Consider the following 19772-nt stretch of genomic DNA (forward strand, 5'->3'; position numbering starts at 1 on the left):
TCCTGTCTGGGTCTAGGAAAAATAGAAACAATGAAACTTGATAATATTGGGGACAGCATGAAGACAATGGGGTCAGTTAGAACACGGTTGCCGTGGCCCTAGCCTCCCCTGCAACTACGTGATAGTTCTTACATCCAGAGTAAAACAAAGTTGGTTTCTGCATTTGAGGACCAGATGTTGAAAATACCTAGGCTTACCCAAAGGCCATTTTATTCATGAATTTCTACATCTAAAACATATGTTCCACTCCTTAACACCCAGTTCAAGATACCCAGGGGGAAGAAACCATCCAAAAATGGGCTTCCTCTAGCCAGGCCCTAATAATAGATAACAGATCTGCCTTAATGCCCCATATCCAGGATTTACCAGGAGTTCCTTAAACCACACCTGGCATATCAAACACTGGTACTAGAGGACACTTTATCTATTATTTATCCTCGGCTTTTCCCAGGATGGTTTTGGAGACAATGTGCCCTGAGGTATAAATGAGTACATATTATAGTTCTCTTGAGAATCTAAAAACTACTATAAAGAAAGGCACCTCTAAGCTACAGGCCCATCTGAGATCCCTGCAGTCAGAATGTCTTCCTCAGGGAAATGCACACAGACTTACATTTCTGTTCTTCATAATGAGTAATGGCAAAATAATAAAATAAAGGATTAGATGGAAGGAGATTGAAACTCAGCTAAGCAAAAGATGAAAAAGACTAAGATAGTGTCCTGTGCCCAAGTAAAGAGTGGAAGGAAGGAAGCAGAGTAGCGTCTGTGAGTTCAAAGGAGAACCAGACAGAAGCAAACCAGTTGAGAAAATGGAATCTAAAAATAGAACTACAGGAAACATCATAAGATAAATTAAATCAAATTCCTTCAGGCTTTTACCTAGAAACCCACAAAGTAATTCTAAATTCTTACTGAAAATCATAGGAAATAAAGCAGGCAAAACAATTTAAAAATCAAATTTTTTATGTTAGATGATTTATACTACCCGATTTCAAGCAGTATTAGTGACCCACTGTTGTCTATACAGGAGAGTGGGACATACAGATCGAAGCATACATTAATTAAACAAAATGATGTTTGTTTTACCCTATGTGTGTATGCGATTGGTTTTTCACAATAGTGCAAAGGAAATTCAGTGAGGAAAAGATGGTCTTTCTAATAAATGGTACAGAGACAATTGAATATTAGCATATTAGATAGATAGATAGATAGATAGATTGATTGATTGATTGATTGATGAAATATAGATAAATGACATATAAATGAGAAATGATAGACAGTTGGACAGATAGATAATAGATATAGCAGTTTACAACTTTAATATGTAAATTATCCCCAAATGAATAATAAAGCTAATTGTAAAACCTAAGGTACAAAATTTCTAGAAGGAAACATATAAATAACTTTTGATCTGAAGTAAAACAAGTATTTCTAAAAATACAACTTCAAAATCCTTTCCCATAAAAAATAACTTGATAAATGTTACTTTCTCAAAATTAAGATTTTTCTTTTCAAAGAAACTTTTTTAAGTAAATTAAAAGAGTTGAAACAGAATATAAGAAAATACTTATGGGGGGGGCGGGAAGGATTGGGGGGGCAGGAGGAGGATAGGAAGGGATGGGAAGGGGAAACAAAGGAGGAGGCTACAATGCTTGATAAGAAATGTACTCATTATCTTACCCATGTAATTGTAACTCCTCGGTACAGTATTTTCACAATAAAAAAAAAAGAAAATACTTATGGCCAAGTATGATGTCTCACTCCTATAATCCTAGTTACGCAGGAAACAGTGATCAGAAAGATTGTGATTCTAGGTCAACCCAGGCAAAACATTTCTGAGATTCCATATCAATCAACAAAAGGTAGGAGAGGTGATACACAGCTGTCATTCCAGCCACATGAGAAGCATAAAAGAAATATCTCAGTACAGGTCTGTCTGGGAAAAAAGGAGACCTTGTATGAAATTCTATTAAAGGGCTTGGAGAGTGGCTGTGTGGTACAGCACTTACCTAGCAAATAGAAGACACCAAATCCAGACAAGGAAGGAAGGAAGGAAGGAAGGAAGGAAGGAAGGAAGGAAGGAAGGAAGGAAGGAAGGAAGGAAGGAAGGAAGGAAGGAAGGAAGGAAGGAAGAAAGGAAGGAAGGGAGAGAGAGCAGAAAGAAAGAAAGAAAGAAAGAAAGAAAGAAAGAAAGAAAGAAAGAAAGAAAGAAAGAAAGAAAGAAAGAAAGAAAGAAAGAAAAGAAAGAAAGAAAGAAAGAAAGAAAGAAAGAAAAAAAGAAAGAAAGAAAGAAAGAAAGAAAGAAAGAAAGAAAGAAAGAAAGAAAGAAAGAAAGGAAGAAAAGGAAGGAAGAAAGAAAGGAAGGAAGAAAGAAAGGAAGGAAGAAAGAAAGGAAGGAAGAAAGAAAGAAAAGAAACCAAGAATACCAAACTATAACTCATAATGACAGAAAGAATATGGCTTCCTGAAGATGAAGAGGAAGAAGGCTAGGGAAAAGGAATTTAAGATATAATAATAATAGATACATTAATTAAACTGACTGTGGTAATGATATTACAAGTATTATCCTATGACTAACTGAAGTTAGCAACTATGCACTCTGTGCAATTTATTGTATACTAATTTTATATCTCAATGAAAGCATTTTAAAAGTAAAAACCACAATTAGCAATAAAAAACACAAATGGCTAAAATTTAAAAAGCTAAACAGCTAAATTAGTAATTAAACATAAAACACTGGTAAATATTTGAACAATCTGAATGCTCAGATTTAACTGGAAAAGTAAAAAAATATTAGCTTTGGACAACACTTTGTCAGTTTTTGTATAGTTTAAATTTTATCAACCTTGTAACCCATAAAAATCACACCTAAGCAATTAACCAAGACAAAGAAAAAAATCGCTTTTATAAAGACTGAGGAATACAGCCCAGATGGTAGTTCCATTGTGGCCAAGAATTAGGAAACATAAGTATCTATCATCTTTGGAACCACAAAAAAGAATAATGACACATATATGGATGAGTCTCAAAACCATTTTGCTAATCAAGAGATGCCAAACATAAAAGAAAATACTATTTTTATTCCATTCATATCTAGTTCAATAACAGCTGAGATTGATCTATTATGATGAAAATCAGAACAACATTTATCTTGAGAAGAAGAAAAGGAACAGTACAGAAAAGAGAAGGAGATTTCTGAGATGATAGGACTATACACATATATCATAAAATAGTACTGTACACTGGAAATGTGAGTACTTTACATTTAAATGTAAAAAATTAAATATAATTTTAATAGATTTTAATTAACAAATTATGACATCCAATTTTATAACAAATGGAGATAAAGTGCTAGAACAATACAAAAACTACCATACCTGACTCACAAAGTACTAGAAATCTGAATAGACTTATAACAAAAAATATAAATCAGAGATCTGATCAGTTCAAACCCAGCCCTGTCAGAAAAGTCCCTGAGACGCTTATCTCCAATTAACTACAAAAAAAAAAAAAAAAAAAGCTGGAAGTGGTACTGTGGCTCAGGGTCAGTGCCCAGGCCCTGAGTTCAAGCCCCAGGACTAGCCCAAAAAAACTTACATGAAAAAAAATCTGGATCAAAATTTCTTTAGTTTTAACTTCTGCTCACCCCTCCTTGGACCAGGATAGGAGAAAGGTTGGGCAAGATGTAATACAATGAGTTGTCAAAGCAACCCAAGGAGGAAATGCATGGAGCTAGAATTTGCCAGTGGTGGTGGCTATGGAGAGAGAAGTAGGACTCTACGCCAACTCAGAATTTCAAAGTATTATTTTTAGTTCTACATCTCATTTACTCTTTACCAATTAATGAGCTAAACAAATGTGTCCTCACACCTAGTCCAACTTACTTTTGCCTTCTTGGAAATTTCTTTTTGAGAAGTACCAACTGCTAGCAGAGTTTTCAGAGATTCTAACCCGTGTGACCAGAAGAAAAGTGGACAGAATTGTAAATGAGAGGCAAATACTGTAGGGTGAATTTGCACCTATTTATGTGGGTTGCATTATCTAGGCATCTGCTTTCTAGAAAGTATGTCAACAAAAGATATGGAACCAATCTAGATGCCCCTCAGTAGATGATGGATCATGAAAATGTGAGATAGATATAGATATAGATATAGATATAGATATAGATATAGATATAGATATAGATATAGATATAGATATAATGGAATTCTATGCCTCCATCAGAAAGAATGACACTGCCCCATTTGCTCGGAAATGGAAAGACTTGGTAAAAAATTGTATTAAGTGAAGTAAGCCAGGCCCAAAGAAACATAGGTCCCAGGGTTTCCCTTATTTGCAATAACTAGTATAAGTCTAGGACAAGCAGAGAAGGGTATAAGCTATGTATATATGACCATATAAGATGATGCTAAGTAAAATGAACCCCAAGATATCACAAGTGTTTTTTATCTTTCTTGCGTTGTTTTTAATGTACTTACAATGTACCATGTGATTTTTTTGTTTCTTTTGTATGTTCTTACCCCATGGTATGGCCTGCTTTCACTGTATTTGATTCCCGTGCCCTGCATCTTGTATATACATTTTTCTAATTTGGGGAGGGGAGGGGAAATAACAAAACACTTTGAAATAAGGATACAGGATGACCCATTGTAACAATGAGATGTCCAAGACACTATGTTGAAAATGAACTTTACAACTTGGAGGGGGGGAGGAGTGGGAAGGTGGGGAAGGAAGAGATGGTGGGGGAAAACAAAGGAAGAGGTAACAACACTCGATAGGAAATGTACTTATTACCTTACTCATTTAACTGTAACCTCTTTGTACCATATTTTTACATTTAAAGAAAAGAAAGTATGCCAGCAAGTCTTACCTGTTCTTCCTTAGGGAAGAACTGTAACCAGAAGAGATCGGTTTCAATTCTATTATTTCAGAGATTTGGGCATTCTACTCTCATTATCTCCCCTAGGCAATGAGAACAGACCTTACAGCGCACACTAAAGTTTCTTCCCCTGAATACCATCACTTAGAATGGTAGTTGGAAGTCTAAGAGTCTGAGACTGGTGATTGAAAGGAATGAAAGATCCAACAAAATTGTATTTTCAAAACTCAGTAGTAAGGATAATACCATTCCACTATTAACATGTATTTTTCTATTAAAATGCTTTCATGCTGCCTCAAATCCTTCTTTTTAAAATTATTTATTAAAAAAAAATAAATCTTTGGACCTGGTCTCCAGTGGCTTATGCCTATCACTGTAGCTATTTAGAAGATGAGATCTGAGGATCGCAGTTTAAAGCTAGTCTGCACAGAAAAGTCCATGGGATTCCTATCTTCAATTACCCAACAAAAAAGCTGGAACTGGAGCTCTGGCTCAAGTGGTAGAGCACCAGTCTTGAGAGAAAAAGCTAGAAACAGCTCCAGGTCCTGAGTTCAAGCCTTATTACCAAAACAAAGTAAATATTTGAAGAACCTTATTTTGATAGATTCATTTTTTTTCTCTTACATCTTTTCTTCAACTTGATAATTTAGAAAAACGTTTTGGGGTGACACTGATGAAGATACGTTCAAAAAACTGTTTTGTTAAATGGGAACTACTTTGTACAACTACTTAAAGATAATAAAAGGAAAACATTTTGATTGTCTTAACTCCTACCAAAATTTCATCCTGTTTATGAATTTTATTACAAAACGCATTGATTTTGATTTTACACAAGTACAACGTTTCTTCATATAATACAACTGACCAGAAGTTTTGACCACATTGAAACATTAAAATTATGGATCAAGTATGCCAAAAAGTTGTTGGGGTTTGTTTTGAGAGAAAAACAAAGTTCTCTCTCTATAGATGAAAAGCCATGCTTTCCTAAGAAAGCTTTTGCAATAGTTGTCACAATACCATTGCCTACACTGGTTGAAGCATAAGCTTTACAAATGCTCTGTATGTGTGGTTTCATGGCTAAGTTGTTGGAAACAAAAGTTCCAAAGCCAATCAGCCACACAGAGAAGAAAAATATAAAAACTTAGCTACTTATAACTGAAGTTCCAACTTCCACCATACGTAGTCCTACAATGACTCAAAGCAAAAAATAATCAGATGGCTGGGAAGGTGGCTGAGTGGTAGAGTGCTTACCTTGCATGCATGAGGCCCTAGGTTCAATTCCTCAGCACCAGATAAGCAGAAAAAGCTGGAAGTGGCACTGTGGCTCAAGTGGTAGACCGCTAGCCTTGAGCTGAAGAGCTGAGGGACAGTGCCCAGGCCCAGAGTTCAGGCCCCATGACCTACAAAAAAGCAAAAGTAAAACCTAACAAGAGTAAAACCTAACTGAGCTGGAATCATGGAATAGGAGAATGGAATTTGCTGAAGAGTTTCACCTGGACCTAAGAAAATGAAAATCACTGTTTTACACAGCTGGCCCTCAGGCCCAGTAAATTATGTATATTTAGTGTGGTAGGCATTGGTATGATTGGCATATGCCCATCTTTTGTCCTTTCTATCCCCTTCTCAGCCAGCTGGATGTCTAGCACACTCAGAGAAATACAGTGCTGAAACTAGAATAAAACAAACACCCACAGGTGTTTTGTCTTTCCCTCTACAATTAAAACAGTTGTAGAATATTGCACAGCAACAAGTAGGTCAGATATGTTTACAAAATTATAAATTCTATTAGGGCTTTTGTTTTGTTTTGTTTTGTCTTTGCCAGTCCTTGGGCTTGAACTTAAGGCCTGGGCACTTCCCTGAGCCTCTTTGTACTCAAGGCTACTGAGCTACCACTTGAACCACAGCACCACTTCCAGCTTTTACTGAGTACTTCGTTGGAGATGAGAGTCTCATGGACTTTTCTGCCCAGGCTGGTTTGGAACCACGGTCCTCAGATCTCAGCCTCCTGAGTAGTTAGGAATATAGGCATGAACCACCAGCACACAGCTTAGTTTTTATCATCTGAGTTTGAGCATTTAGATAATAGTCTTCAAGTGCATACACAAACACAAACACACATCCTTAATAGTGTAGAGGAGGAATTATAGAACAATTAGCACATAATATGGAAATTGTACAAAATTACAGATCACTAATTTCTCATGGTTTTCAATTAAAGTTCTAAACTAAATAAGATTCCAAAGAATATAGATAGTTAGATGATAGATTCTTTTATATTCTTTTATTCTAGCTTTACATATACATATATATAGTTATATAAAACTATACATATATCTATATATAGATATTAGAAAAATGAGAAATGGAAAACACATAAATTAGAAAATGTTCTGTGCACAAGACCTAATGAAAGTCAGTCCAAGTCTAAAGAAAATCCAGAAGAGCTAAAAGGAATCAATTAAACATGACCTTTCTACTTTCTCTTTGGTAGACTGTCTGTTTTTTTGTAAAGAACCCCAAATGTCTAGACATGACTGGCTTGAGTATGAGGCAAGCTGTGCACTGGCAGGGAGAATTGAGAAGTCTTCTACCACCAGGAAGGATGGAGAAATAATCAAGCTGAAGAAGCAGCTGTACATGGTAGAAATTAACAACATCTATAATTTATTTACTACAATTTATTTACTATTTCACAAATTAGACATCTTAAAGGGACAAAGTCATTTAAATAAAACATTATCAAGCTAATAAAAAGACATCCTGTATGACATTAAAACTCAGTATATATGGCACAGAAATCTCTGTTCCGTGCTCTATTCCTAATCCCGTTCCAATCACCTACTTGTTCATTTGGAGAGGCTTGACAGGATCGGTGTTCATAGACAAAGAAAGATTCATCAGGAATTAGTACTACCTAGTTCTTTAGCTATTGTCTAGTTTAATGCAAAGCTTCCCAGTCTAGAAAAGTGACAGGGACATACCACAGAGTAGGCAATCAAGACAAAAGTCAGGTCCTGTGGGTAAGTTGCGACTTGGGAATGATTCACTGAAGACTAGGATCCTCTTGTGGTTCCCAGATCCCAATTTGTTTGTCCACAGACATTTGGCAGTGATTGGAAGCCCATGGAGATGCATAATTGCTGAGTGATTGTATTGACAGTGGGGTGTGGTCATATGAGGGCTGTTCTTATCATCCTACCTTAGTGCAGGATCTGGGAATGTGGACCCATCTATGAACTAAGCTATTAGGAGCTTAGAAGGATCAGTGTGGATCTGTCTATCTAGCTATCTAGCTACCTATCTCTATACACACAAATCTTATATATCAATATATCTATTACCTTACACACACACACACACACACACACACACACACACACACAACTCTCCCAAAAGGGTTTCTTATAAAAAGGTTGACAAGTCTGAAAATAAAATGTATCTGGCTTCATGGTTCTATTACTAAAATGAAAATCTATTTTTCAATTCCAGAAACCAAAAAGATAACAGTTAAACAACTTTTATGATCTACTTCCCTCTTTAAGCAATAAAATATTCATCTAAACATAATAAAATGCATATCCAAGTCCAAGTTGGTGACTTAAGAGTTAATACAGGGGAAAAGTTACTTTCAACTCTGAAGTTTTCTAATGCCAAAATTGTAGTATGCAATCTGAAAGGGCGGAATAAGTGATAACTGATTTTTTTTCTCTCCTTTTTCATTTGCTATTTCAATGTAAAGACAGTATTTCTGGCATAAAAAAGTCAGTTTTCCAAATTACCACATTAACAACATATCCAGCAGAGGTCATAAAAAAAAAAGATTATTTTCGAAGTCTATCCAAATTTATCCCCATGGTGTTAATATAATTTGAATGCCCTAAGGGAATATTACACAATAAAATATATGAATAAAATTTACTTTTCTTTTCAACATAGAGAAAGACTGACAGTTGAAAACTCAAAACTCATAAGACAAAGATGAACTCTGAAAGTGAGCTTTTCTATTTCTCCACTCCTGCATTTTTGGAGACATGCCCATTAATGGTTTCTCTACTTAGGCAGGCCTAACATGCACAAAATGGAAAATTGTAGAAACATAACAGAATAATGGAGACAATTCTCACAATCATCATCAGTGATTGGAGTAGACACAGACTCTAACACAATAGTTTCTCTAAATCATTTGGGTTGTTTGATGTTTTTTTTTCACAGAAACAATGAACAAAGAAAATAATCTAGATAAGGGTTCTAATATTCATTGTGGACCCCTATATATCAAGTATTATGCCAGGCATTGAGAACACTGTATGTAAAAGAATGAGCAAGTCCAACATGCTTTCTGCTCTTCCTGGAGCTTTTGGGAGAAGAAGAGAGAAAAATCAATGACACGTAGATGTTAAAAAGAGTATGTGAACTTTTTTTCCCTTTTTACATATGTATACATAATTATGTTTCATTTTCTTTTAAGTAATTGTTCAAAGGGATTTCTGTTCAACATGTCAGATTACGAGTACAAAACGAATCCTGACAACATAAACACAGTAATTATAAGTTAAACAATAATATAACAATAAACCAATTACTAATCAGTCATAAAATATACACCATATTTTAGAATTTCTTTTCGTGTAAAGAATTTCTTTTTGTTAAAGAGAACACGTGAAACTTCACTGCAGCTATTTGCAGGGGTAAAGCCTTTTTCATATTTATTATGGACTATGAAAACCACAGTAAAATGTTCAGTGTATCTTTTTTCAAATAAAATACTTCTAGAAATAAAATGCTTATGAAACAAGTGATGGCTAAAAACGATAATTCATTTAAGAATTTTATTAGCATATGTTAATTTTATGAGGGAAGATTTCCCTGTGACATTTCCCTACATACATACAATGTACCCCAATCAAACACCCTCTCCATCTCATTCTCTCTCCCCTCATTACGCAAACAATTTAAGCAGGCTATATTACACATGTTTCTAAAGAACTTTGACTAGATTGACCCCCATCCATGCTCTCTTTTGTTCCTTTCTCCTCCTAATGGCACCCATCTCCCATAGCCTCTTTTGCTTTCCTGTGATTCATTTATTTTTCTCAGTTCTTTAGTGTATATTTAATTGTTCAAACAATTTCACCATGGTAATGGTAGTGCACATATTGTAATTGTAGTCCTATTAATCTCATCTATTGCTCTCTCTGCCCCCATCCCCTTAAAAGGACATTCTTCTTTGCTTTTTTCATTTCTAACATAACAAGCAATCTTCTAAAAGCTTTTCATGAGATGAAAGATCTTAAATTTGTAACAAGTTTTATTTTTTAATCTATCTTCAGGTTATCCAAGCTATGTGTCAGTCAATCTATCAATTGTGGATGAGGTACCTGAGATCACCAGGTATAATGCTGTGAACCTATCAACACTCACAAAGCTTAGTGGAATGAAATAAACTGTGAGTCAGTTTGCCCACTATAACTCAGGAGACTTGTGACCTCCTTAACCAGTGTCTATTAAGCTTCTTGGCTTCTCAATAAGGTTTCCCTCACTTAAAAATTTACTTCCCTTAACTTGCTTTACTTTTCTTCAAATCACTTACCTTTACAAGCTCCACTTTCTCATTGATGATAGAAGTTTTTATGTAAGAGATCTCTATGTAAAGGATTTTTATCTTTGGTATTCACTGGTATATTTTCAGTGCTAAGAACAGTGATGGGTGCATAGTAAGTTTTTTTTCAATTTTTTATATTTCTTATTGTAAAGAAGCTGTACAGAGGGGTTACAGTTACATGAGTAAGGTAATGAGTACATTTCCTATTGAGCATTGTTACCCCCTCCTTTGCTTTTCCTCTACCATCCCTTCCCTCCCCCACAGAGTACATTTTTAAGGACTATTTTACTATCTTTATAAATTCTTAACTGATTGTAGAACTTTTGTCCTCTGGTTATGATAGTATACCTGCATTCAATGAACTTGAGTGCTCTAGCTTTAGTTTTTCTCCTAAGTACCAGAAATATTCAAAGAATTCCTTGGTGTCTCATTGATGCAAGATACTCTCTTCTGTTCTTGTCTCATGCTTTCTGGTCAGAATGTCCTTCTATCACTGAAACTCTTCTCTATGTGGATTATTCCTGCTCATTGTCATTTGCCCATCGTCCACAGAGGACAGGAGGCTCCTCCCACCAGAGCACTGATGGCATGGCCTTTACGTGCCACAGTCTTGCATCTTGTGGCACCTAGGCCTTTAGTACACTCTATATTAATATTCTTAGTTATGTACCTCTCTCCTCAACCACACTGCAAGCTTTTATAGGATGAAGATTGACATTCAAATTTGCATGCATTCAACACATCAGGAATTGCATGAATAACTGCAGTGAACTGAGTTCAATGCACTTAGTAGGTAGGCAACATCTAATGATTTCCACTGAAGTGGGATGAGGGTAGTTAATGAAGGAAGTCCGAAGACATGCATTCTAATACTGACTTTGACACAGTCTTTAGTTTTTTTGTTTTTGTTTTTTGTTTGTTTGTTTTTTCGGCCATAGGGCTTGAACTCTGGGCCTGGGCGCTGTACCTGAGCTCTTCAGCTCAAGGCTAGCTCTCTACTACTTGAGAGCACGACCTCCTGACAAACTCTTTAAATCTGTAGGGTCAGAGAACTAAATCAATGTATGGGCCCCTTCCATACCCATAAGACCTGAAACTGTAAAGCATTACTTGTAATCCAATGAAAATAAGTTACAAATCTCAAGTTTTCATGCTCCACCTGCTGGTTAAATTGTAGAAAGACCTGGAGACCTGTTTGCAATGGCTAATAAAGGAATCAGCTATTAGTAACCCTTTCTTGCCTATGATTGATGAAGTATTGAAGAAGATGCTACCTATAAGTGATTAATGTTGTAGAAAATGTATAAATGGGAAAGAAAATAGACGTAGCCAATTGCATGGCTACCTTGGGGCACAAAGATGCTGTTGAAATCAGCCCATCATTCACTGCTCGTGTTCACACCCAAATTGTCCAGGTTGAGCTTCGTGACCAGCAGCACACAAAGACATCATGGCATGTCACTTCCCAAGTTAGAGTTACAAAAAAAAAAAAAACCAAAAAACAAAAAACAAAACTATGTCTCTGGTTTCAAGTACTCTTTTGCATTCTACCACTCAAGCACTCCATTCTCCCAAACCACTCAGATCACTTCCTCCAAAGGGTGCCAGCTTCTGTGTCATGAGAAATCCATGAAAAGATTCATCAAGGCACAAACCATACTGTTCTTTCAACAGCCAGGGCTTGTAAGGAGTCTTCTCTACACAAGGCTTCAGAGCAGGTCCGCTGCGGCTCAGACTAACAGCCAGCTCTCATTAAGCAGGCCAATCCTGTTTATCTCATAGAAACTATGAGATACTCCATTTTTGCCCATTGTAAGCCATTTTAGGCTTTGGAATTTGTTACACCACTTAGATAATTTGTACATAGGAGCATATTATTTTATTCAACTATGTATCACGTATTCAGAGAGTCTGGCACAATCTTTTACCCCAACATTGCATGCATACTCAAGAATGTTGATCATTTTGTACATACAGTTGGTGTTTTTCATTGATTTTTTCTGGGGTGTGTTTGTTTTCGTAGTACTAGGGTTTTGGATTCAGGGCCTTTTGCTTGCTAGCCAGGGACTCTACCACTTGAATCACCACTTCATCCCTTTTTGCTTTAGTTATTTTTCAGATGGGTTCTTGCACTTTTTTCCTAGACTGGTCCAGGACCATGATTCTACTACCTTATAGCAGGGACTGCACACCAAGTTTCTTTTTTCAGGTGGGGGTGGGGGGAGGTTGTTGCTAGAATTTTGCTTTTGATCAGTCTCTAACCATAATCGTCCCTATTTCTGCCTCCTAAGTAGCTAGGATTACAGGTGTGAGTCATTACATTTAGTCTTAATTATGTTTTCTGATACAAACATTTCACTGGAATAGAAAAAAGAAATAAATTTAAAGAGCATAAAATATATTTTCAATAGTTTTTGCTAATAATATCTGAGAAGTTATAGGTCTTAAAACACTATGGTTTATCACTTTATAGTTAATTATTGCTATAAAACAGTGGCAATCACAAGAAACTGTATTTTTTCCTGCTTTTTTAACCCTAACTAGAAAAATTCATCAATCTATTAAATCATTGTTATAAGTCTTCCCTATTGCCAAAAAAATCACAATAGAAAAATGGCTATAGACTTTTATTTTTCCTTTCATTTTCTTTTTTTTTTGCCATGAAGAAAACTTCACTGCTGATATTATAAAGATGAATGACATGTCAAATGAGGAGCTGCATACTGTCTATGTGAAATATGCCAAGGTATGTTTCTGTCACCTTGTATCTTTGATCAAAGTCAATTTAGAGTAACATGTTCTAGTGAGATTTGGATTTAATGTTTAAGTCATTAAAAAAAAAAACCTTAAGGCATAGCTAAAAATCAACTCACCTAGACTGAAGGAAAAGTTTAAGTAGCCTGTAAAGTTACAGGTTGCAAATCTAGTTGGCAACTTGGAAGAAACTGAAATATACAGTAACTGTAAGAACAAACAAATACTCTTAGTCTTGTTTCTAAATCCTAGAGTAATGAATAGAAATTTCTTCTGAGGCAGGTAAAGGTGAGACAAATCATTTTTTTCAAGAGTCTAACCCTCCATTAAAATATTTGGAAGCATCTTTCACACACTGTGAAATACAGAGGGATCATTTGTTTGAAAAACAAGGGGAGCAAAGGGGTCAAGACATAAGTCTAGATGGTAAGACTTTCCAGTTCTTCGAGAAGTTAATGGCATTCTCTTGTTCTAGTCTCACCACAAGGTATCACTAAACCATCCTAGTGAGCTTACAGTCAAGTAAATCAAAGGTCAGTTTCCCTGCTTCCATACCCCAGTGAACTGTAATTCCCCATGCCTCAGAAACTTAGTTATAACATCCCTCAGAAACACCTCAAAGGAACAAACTGCTATGCTTACAAGTTTGGCTTTTTCCCCCTCTAAGCTTTCTGTATTGTTTTTCATTGCTGAAATACCATCAAATTATGATTCTGCCAATAGACAAAAGTCAGAAACCTCATGAGCCAATCACTTCCCAAAAGTCCCAATAGTCACAAGCCTTTGTGTGATACTGTAAACTCAAACCCTACAGTGTATGCTGCTATTGAAGGCACAAAAGTAGACTCAATTACCTTTATGATGCTAAACCCATGGTCTTATTTTAAGGTAACAGACAATCTACAGATGTCTGTTTGAGGAAGAGAAGAGAAAATAGAAGGAGTGAAGGAAGGAAGGGGGGAAGGGAGCAGGAGGAAGGAAGAAAGGAAATAAAGGAAAAAGGGAGGACTTTGTAGCAAGGCACAAACTAAGTTTCCTATGGTTTTGCATTTCTTTTTCTAAGCTCAAGTTCCTATGACTTGGTATTGTGGAAATGTGGAGCCAGGACCTATAACAGACAGTTTAGAAAGCCTAGTTCCAGGGAAACATTAGAGCAAGGCCATATGTCTTTATGGCATTATCCTGATTCCAGACACACATTTAGGACATGAAGAATCAGATCACCTATTTGAGAATGAATTGAATTTTTTTCTTCTATTTATAGATGTACATTCAACAGTTATATCTAGCAAAACACCACATAAATGGAGATCTGATGAGTAGCAAGAGAACAAATAATTATAATCATCTGAAAATGCCTAAAAGAGACCTTAAACCTCAAAATATCCAAACCAGGGCTTACCTACTACATGTTTATACTAAACTTGACATCAATAGAAATACCTGAAGATCACAGCATCAACTACTGGGAATATTTAATATAGTACCTTATACATAGTAATTACTTAATAAATATTTATGAAAGAGGAAGAATGGAATGAGGAAGGAGAAGAGGAAGGAAAAAGGAAGAAAGGATAAAGGAAGTTTGGAACAAGACACAGTGTAGCATAATTATAGGTATAATTATAAGCAGGTGATTCTTTTTATTTAATCAATTTATATTGAAAAGGACTTGTTAACTTCTTCTCTGGGCTCTGCAGAGTTCAATACTATGAAAGTTTACTCAATTCTAAAACATTACCTCAAGACTGTCACAATCCCCCTATGGAGTGTCCCCCTATGGAGTGGAAAATATGGTCAAGAGACTGGGAGCTACAGAGGAAAGACAAAAAATAAATTATTTATTTAACATTTTAAATTATTTATTTAAAAAATAAAATCTAGGCTGGGTGTCAGTGGCTCACACCAGTAATCCAACTACTCAGGAAGCTGAGATTTGAGGATCACGGTTCAAAGTCAGTCCAGGCAGGAAAGTCTGTAATACTCTTATCTTTAATTAACCACCTGAAAGACTAGAGTTGTGGCTCAAGTGACAAAGCACTAGCCTTGAGCATAAAAGCTCAAGGACAGTATGCAGACCCTGAGTTCAAGCCTCACACCTGGAATTTAAAAATAAATAAATAAACACAAAACCTTGTATCCTCTCACCTTGAAAGCTTCTCAAGTGTTCATTAGGCCAAATTTATTGGCGAAGAGAGGAAAGCATGTGAGTTTGCTTGCTTTACTTTTGGTACTTGTCAAAAAGAAAAGGGGACGGGGGAGCGAAAACCTAAATATTTTCCCCAAATGTTTTAAATTCAATAATACCCAACCACAATGTGCCAAGCCTTTTTTCTCCTAATTCTTGAAACCCATATGTATTCTAAGAGAAATGCAATCCATGTGTCTCTGATTTGCTTACACTTAAATGATTATAAAATGTTAAGCTTTTTAAAAAGGATGTCCAAGATATCTTTTGTGCCTTTTCCATAATCCTCCTTCAGGATTCTTAAGAATGTGGCATTTTGAAGAGTCAATAGAAACCAAGCCATGCATAATTAACTAGAATGCAGGATTTAACAGTCTCTGTATTTTTGACTCTGCATATGAAAGAGTAAGAATTTGTCCAATCACCCAGAATGAAAAAAAAAAAAAGAATAAATTTCTTACAGTAAATCAGCTAAATTGCTCTATCTCCTTACAATCAATCCCCTTTAGATCTCTGTAATTAGGCCTGGGCTAATTTTCTCTTATAGATGCCAGAGGTGGTACCATAAATAAAATATTGAGAACATTTAAGACAAAGTAAAAAGATGGGTGAGCAACTCAGATTACAGAAGAATTAGGTTCCTGATTTCTTCCAACAAGGGCCTCTAATAGGATGAAAGTTAAGAACCGGTCTTCTGTCATCGTTTGTCTATCCTAGCATAGACAAACTATGTGAACTAAAAATCCTGAAGCAGTTAGGTTTCATGGTTTGGACTGAGGACCTCTCAATCCAGCCAGTTGTCAGGTGATTAGAAATAGATACAGTCCACTCCCTCATTGCCTCTTTTTCCCATGCAGGGTCTCTCTCAATGGTGATTTTGTATTATATGGAAGAGATCCACTCACCATCTGCCTTTTTAAAACAAGTATTTAAGAGTCTAAAAGAAAAAACGTTGTATTTTTGTTCCACATGGAGAATAACAAAGTAATAAAACAAAAGCCTTTGACTCCATCTATAATTTTAAAAAGAAAACAAAGAAACAAAACTAAAGGGCTAAAAAGCTATTATCCTAAAGGTGCTCAGAAAGAAAGGCTAATTCAGAGAGTAGAAAATGAGGTTGATGTCCAGAGTAAGCACAGAGAAACAGCAATATGGGAAATTTCCTGATCAATAGTTACTTTAGTTTGTCATTTCACCCTCAAAAAGGGGGGCGGGCAATCTTATAGTAAATCTATTCCATGCATTTAATCCCAGGGGTAGCAGTTCCATCTTTGCAAGGGAGGACTCATCCTTCCCGCCCAGCTCTTTGAGGATGCAGAACAAGTCCTCAGCAAGCTGTGGGACAGCCCAAACCCTGGCTACCCTAGAAGAAGCAAGGGAGGAGCAGCTGTGCAGATTGGCAACCATCTGGTCTGAGTCGAACAGATTCTGGCGTCTGATGCAGAGGAAGCAGCAGAGACATCCGGGCCGCCCTGTCATAAACCTAGTTTCTGACCCAGACTTTGTGACACTGAATTTATTTCACCAAGAAAAAGAAGGTCTTGATTTATTCTCAATTATGTTGATCCATATCAGGAAAAGCCTCAGATATCCTTTTGATTTTTTGGACAAGACTTCAATTATGCATCATAAAAATTAGACAAATTGTTTGTGATTGCAACAAGAGAGCAATGCATCTTCCTGCATTCTTTAACATAGTTGGACATGATCCAGTTAAGGCCCAGTCAAACGCTTAGCCCAATCTAGGTGGAACCTAAAAAAAAAAAAAAAAAGCATATTTTATTTGAACTCGACTCTCGTTTGCACTTGGAATTAAAGAAATTCAAATTCTATCAGTAGGAAATTGATTTCAGCAAAGCAATATCTGTTTCCTTTAAAAAATGAAAAGAACTAAGAAAAAGCTCTATCCATGATTGTTTAAATTAGCATTCTTTCTTGTCTTTTATGACATTGAGAACTCTTCTAGTAAATCTTGGCCCACAGGTACAATATTCTTTGACTTTCCTTTTTACTCTTCTCAGAAATCTTCTTTCCCACATATCTTCATTTCTATTGTTATTCCATTCTACATATTCAGGCTGAATCCCAACAAATATCTCAACAGACTCAAAGGTGAGCACCTGGTATCCACATCCTGAGAAATCCACTGGTTCTCTTCACCTTCGCAATTTGAGGTACAGTGTGAGATCTACATGCCAGTACCATGAGCTTCTCTCTGGTTTGACGGTTATCACTGATCTCGCATTTTACACATCTAACAGTCCAAATATATGGTCTGGGCTCAGTACAATGCAGTCAGGGAGCATATTAATTTTTCTCCTTCTCTCAATAGAAGCACTTTAGCCAAAATAAAGAATTCAGAGTATGAGAGACATTCAGAGCAAGAAAAAAATACCAGCACTTCAATCCTTGTTCCCATAACTTATATAAATTGCTATATTTGGAGATAAGACCTTCAGAAAGGTGATTAAATTAAGTCTCTAGAATGGTCTTTAATTAAGTACGAATATAGGAGGAAATTTAGACACAGACAAGGGCAATGGGAAGTTTTCCCTTAAAACTTCATGTGAAGAGGGAAAAGAACCAAATTACAAGCCTTGGAGAGTTTCCTCATAAGAATAAACACTGCTCACAACCTGATCTTAAACAGACAGCCTAAGAGACTAATGTATATTAGAACAGTATATTAAATATATTAAATAATATAGAAATAATATATATTCCAACTATTTAAAATGAAACCTTAAGCATTAGCTTTTGTTAACACGGTTATTGCACCTAGACCTGCAAATTTTCACTTATTTTAAGATACCTTCATTTTTCAGATTTTAAAAAGTCAAATAGACTCTCCAATAAACTCATCCCTTTTAATATTTTTTTGGCAGTATAAAACTGATATACAGGTGGCTGGGAAGGTGGCTCAGTGGTAGAGTGCTTGCCTTGCATGCATGAGGCCCTGGGTTCGATTTCTCAGCACCACATAAGCAAAAAGAAAAAAAGCCGGAAGTGGCACTGTGGCTCAAAGTGGTAGAGCGCTAGCCTTGAGCTGAAGAGCTGAGGGACAGCACCCAGGCCCAGAGTTCAGGCCCCACGACCGGACCCAAAAAAAACAAAAAAAAAAAACAAAACAAAAACTGATATACACTCTAGAAAACCAACAACAGGGAACTGAGGCATAGTGCATTCTTTAGTATTTTTCTAACTTTCCCTCCAACATTCTTTCCTTAGTATCTTGTTTTTACATCCTCAAAGATCAGAGTGAAAGAAGAATCAGAGATAAAGGGGAAGAGAATGTTTTCCTTGTAGTGATGGTCAGTCTTCATTATCTTGTAGTGATGGTCAGTCTTCATTATCAATTTGACTAGATGGAAAGGTGCCTACAGTCATAAACCACTTTCTGGGCATATCTATGGGGGCATTTCCAGAGATGATAACATCATGATCCATTCATAATATGATGGCATTATTGGAAGTGGCACAAATAAAAGGTGGAGGCAAGCTTGAAGAAGTAGTTTGCTGGACATGTCCAATAAGAAGGTATGAAATGAAGGCCTCAACTATATGGCTTATAATTCGCTGTCTTCTCCCTGTTTTGTTCCTATAAGTGCTTCCCTTTGTAGTTTCTTGTCTGTGTATAAATTTCTTCTTGTGAGAGCACCAGTTGTATTGAATCAGCACTCACCCTAAGCACTTCATTTAACTCAAGAGCCTCTTAAAGAGCATGTCTTCAAATGCAGACACATTCAGAAGTACTAGGATTTAGAATTTGAGCATATGAATTTTGAGATCAGGGGCACACAATTCTGCCTATCACAATCCCCAAATTTTAAAGGACACCTTTAATTCCTGTAAAACCTCTTATTCTCTCACTTGATAGTGTTCCAAAGTAGGACTTCAAGTTTCAAAAGCTCAGTAAGCATCCATCCAAGAAACAAAAGGCTAATTATTCCCATGTCAGAGGGACTATTTTGGGTCTCCTCAACTAATTTCAGAAAGAAGTAACATCCTTCCTCATTCTCCATTAGGAGAAAGGAAATCCTATTTAATTTATTCCTTTAATTCTTCTTCCTCTGATCAATGTCTAGTCTTTTATACAGAAAAGAAACTGATGATGAGTGAAGGTTTACAGGTACAGATATGATTCCTAGTATACTCCTAAAAAGAAGGTACCACTTAACACCTTGCTGTCATATACATGAAACTTTATACGTCATTGACACAAGAACTTGGAATATCCTGCGATAATATTTCTGATACTAGTTCATTACATAGCTCCAAGACTCATTGCATACAATGATTTATTTAGAGCTACACATTTATGGGCTGATGTTATAACAATTTGCTTACAG

The sequence above is a fragment of the Dipodomys merriami genome, unplaced genomic scaffold (genome assembly GCF_024711535.1).
Source record: "Dipodomys merriami isolate MVZ:Mamm:240054 unplaced genomic scaffold, mDipMer1.0.p SCAF_15, whole genome shotgun sequence".
In the NCBI taxonomy this organism is placed as follows: Eukaryota; Metazoa; Chordata; class Mammalia; order Rodentia; family Heteromyidae; genus Dipodomys; species Dipodomys merriami.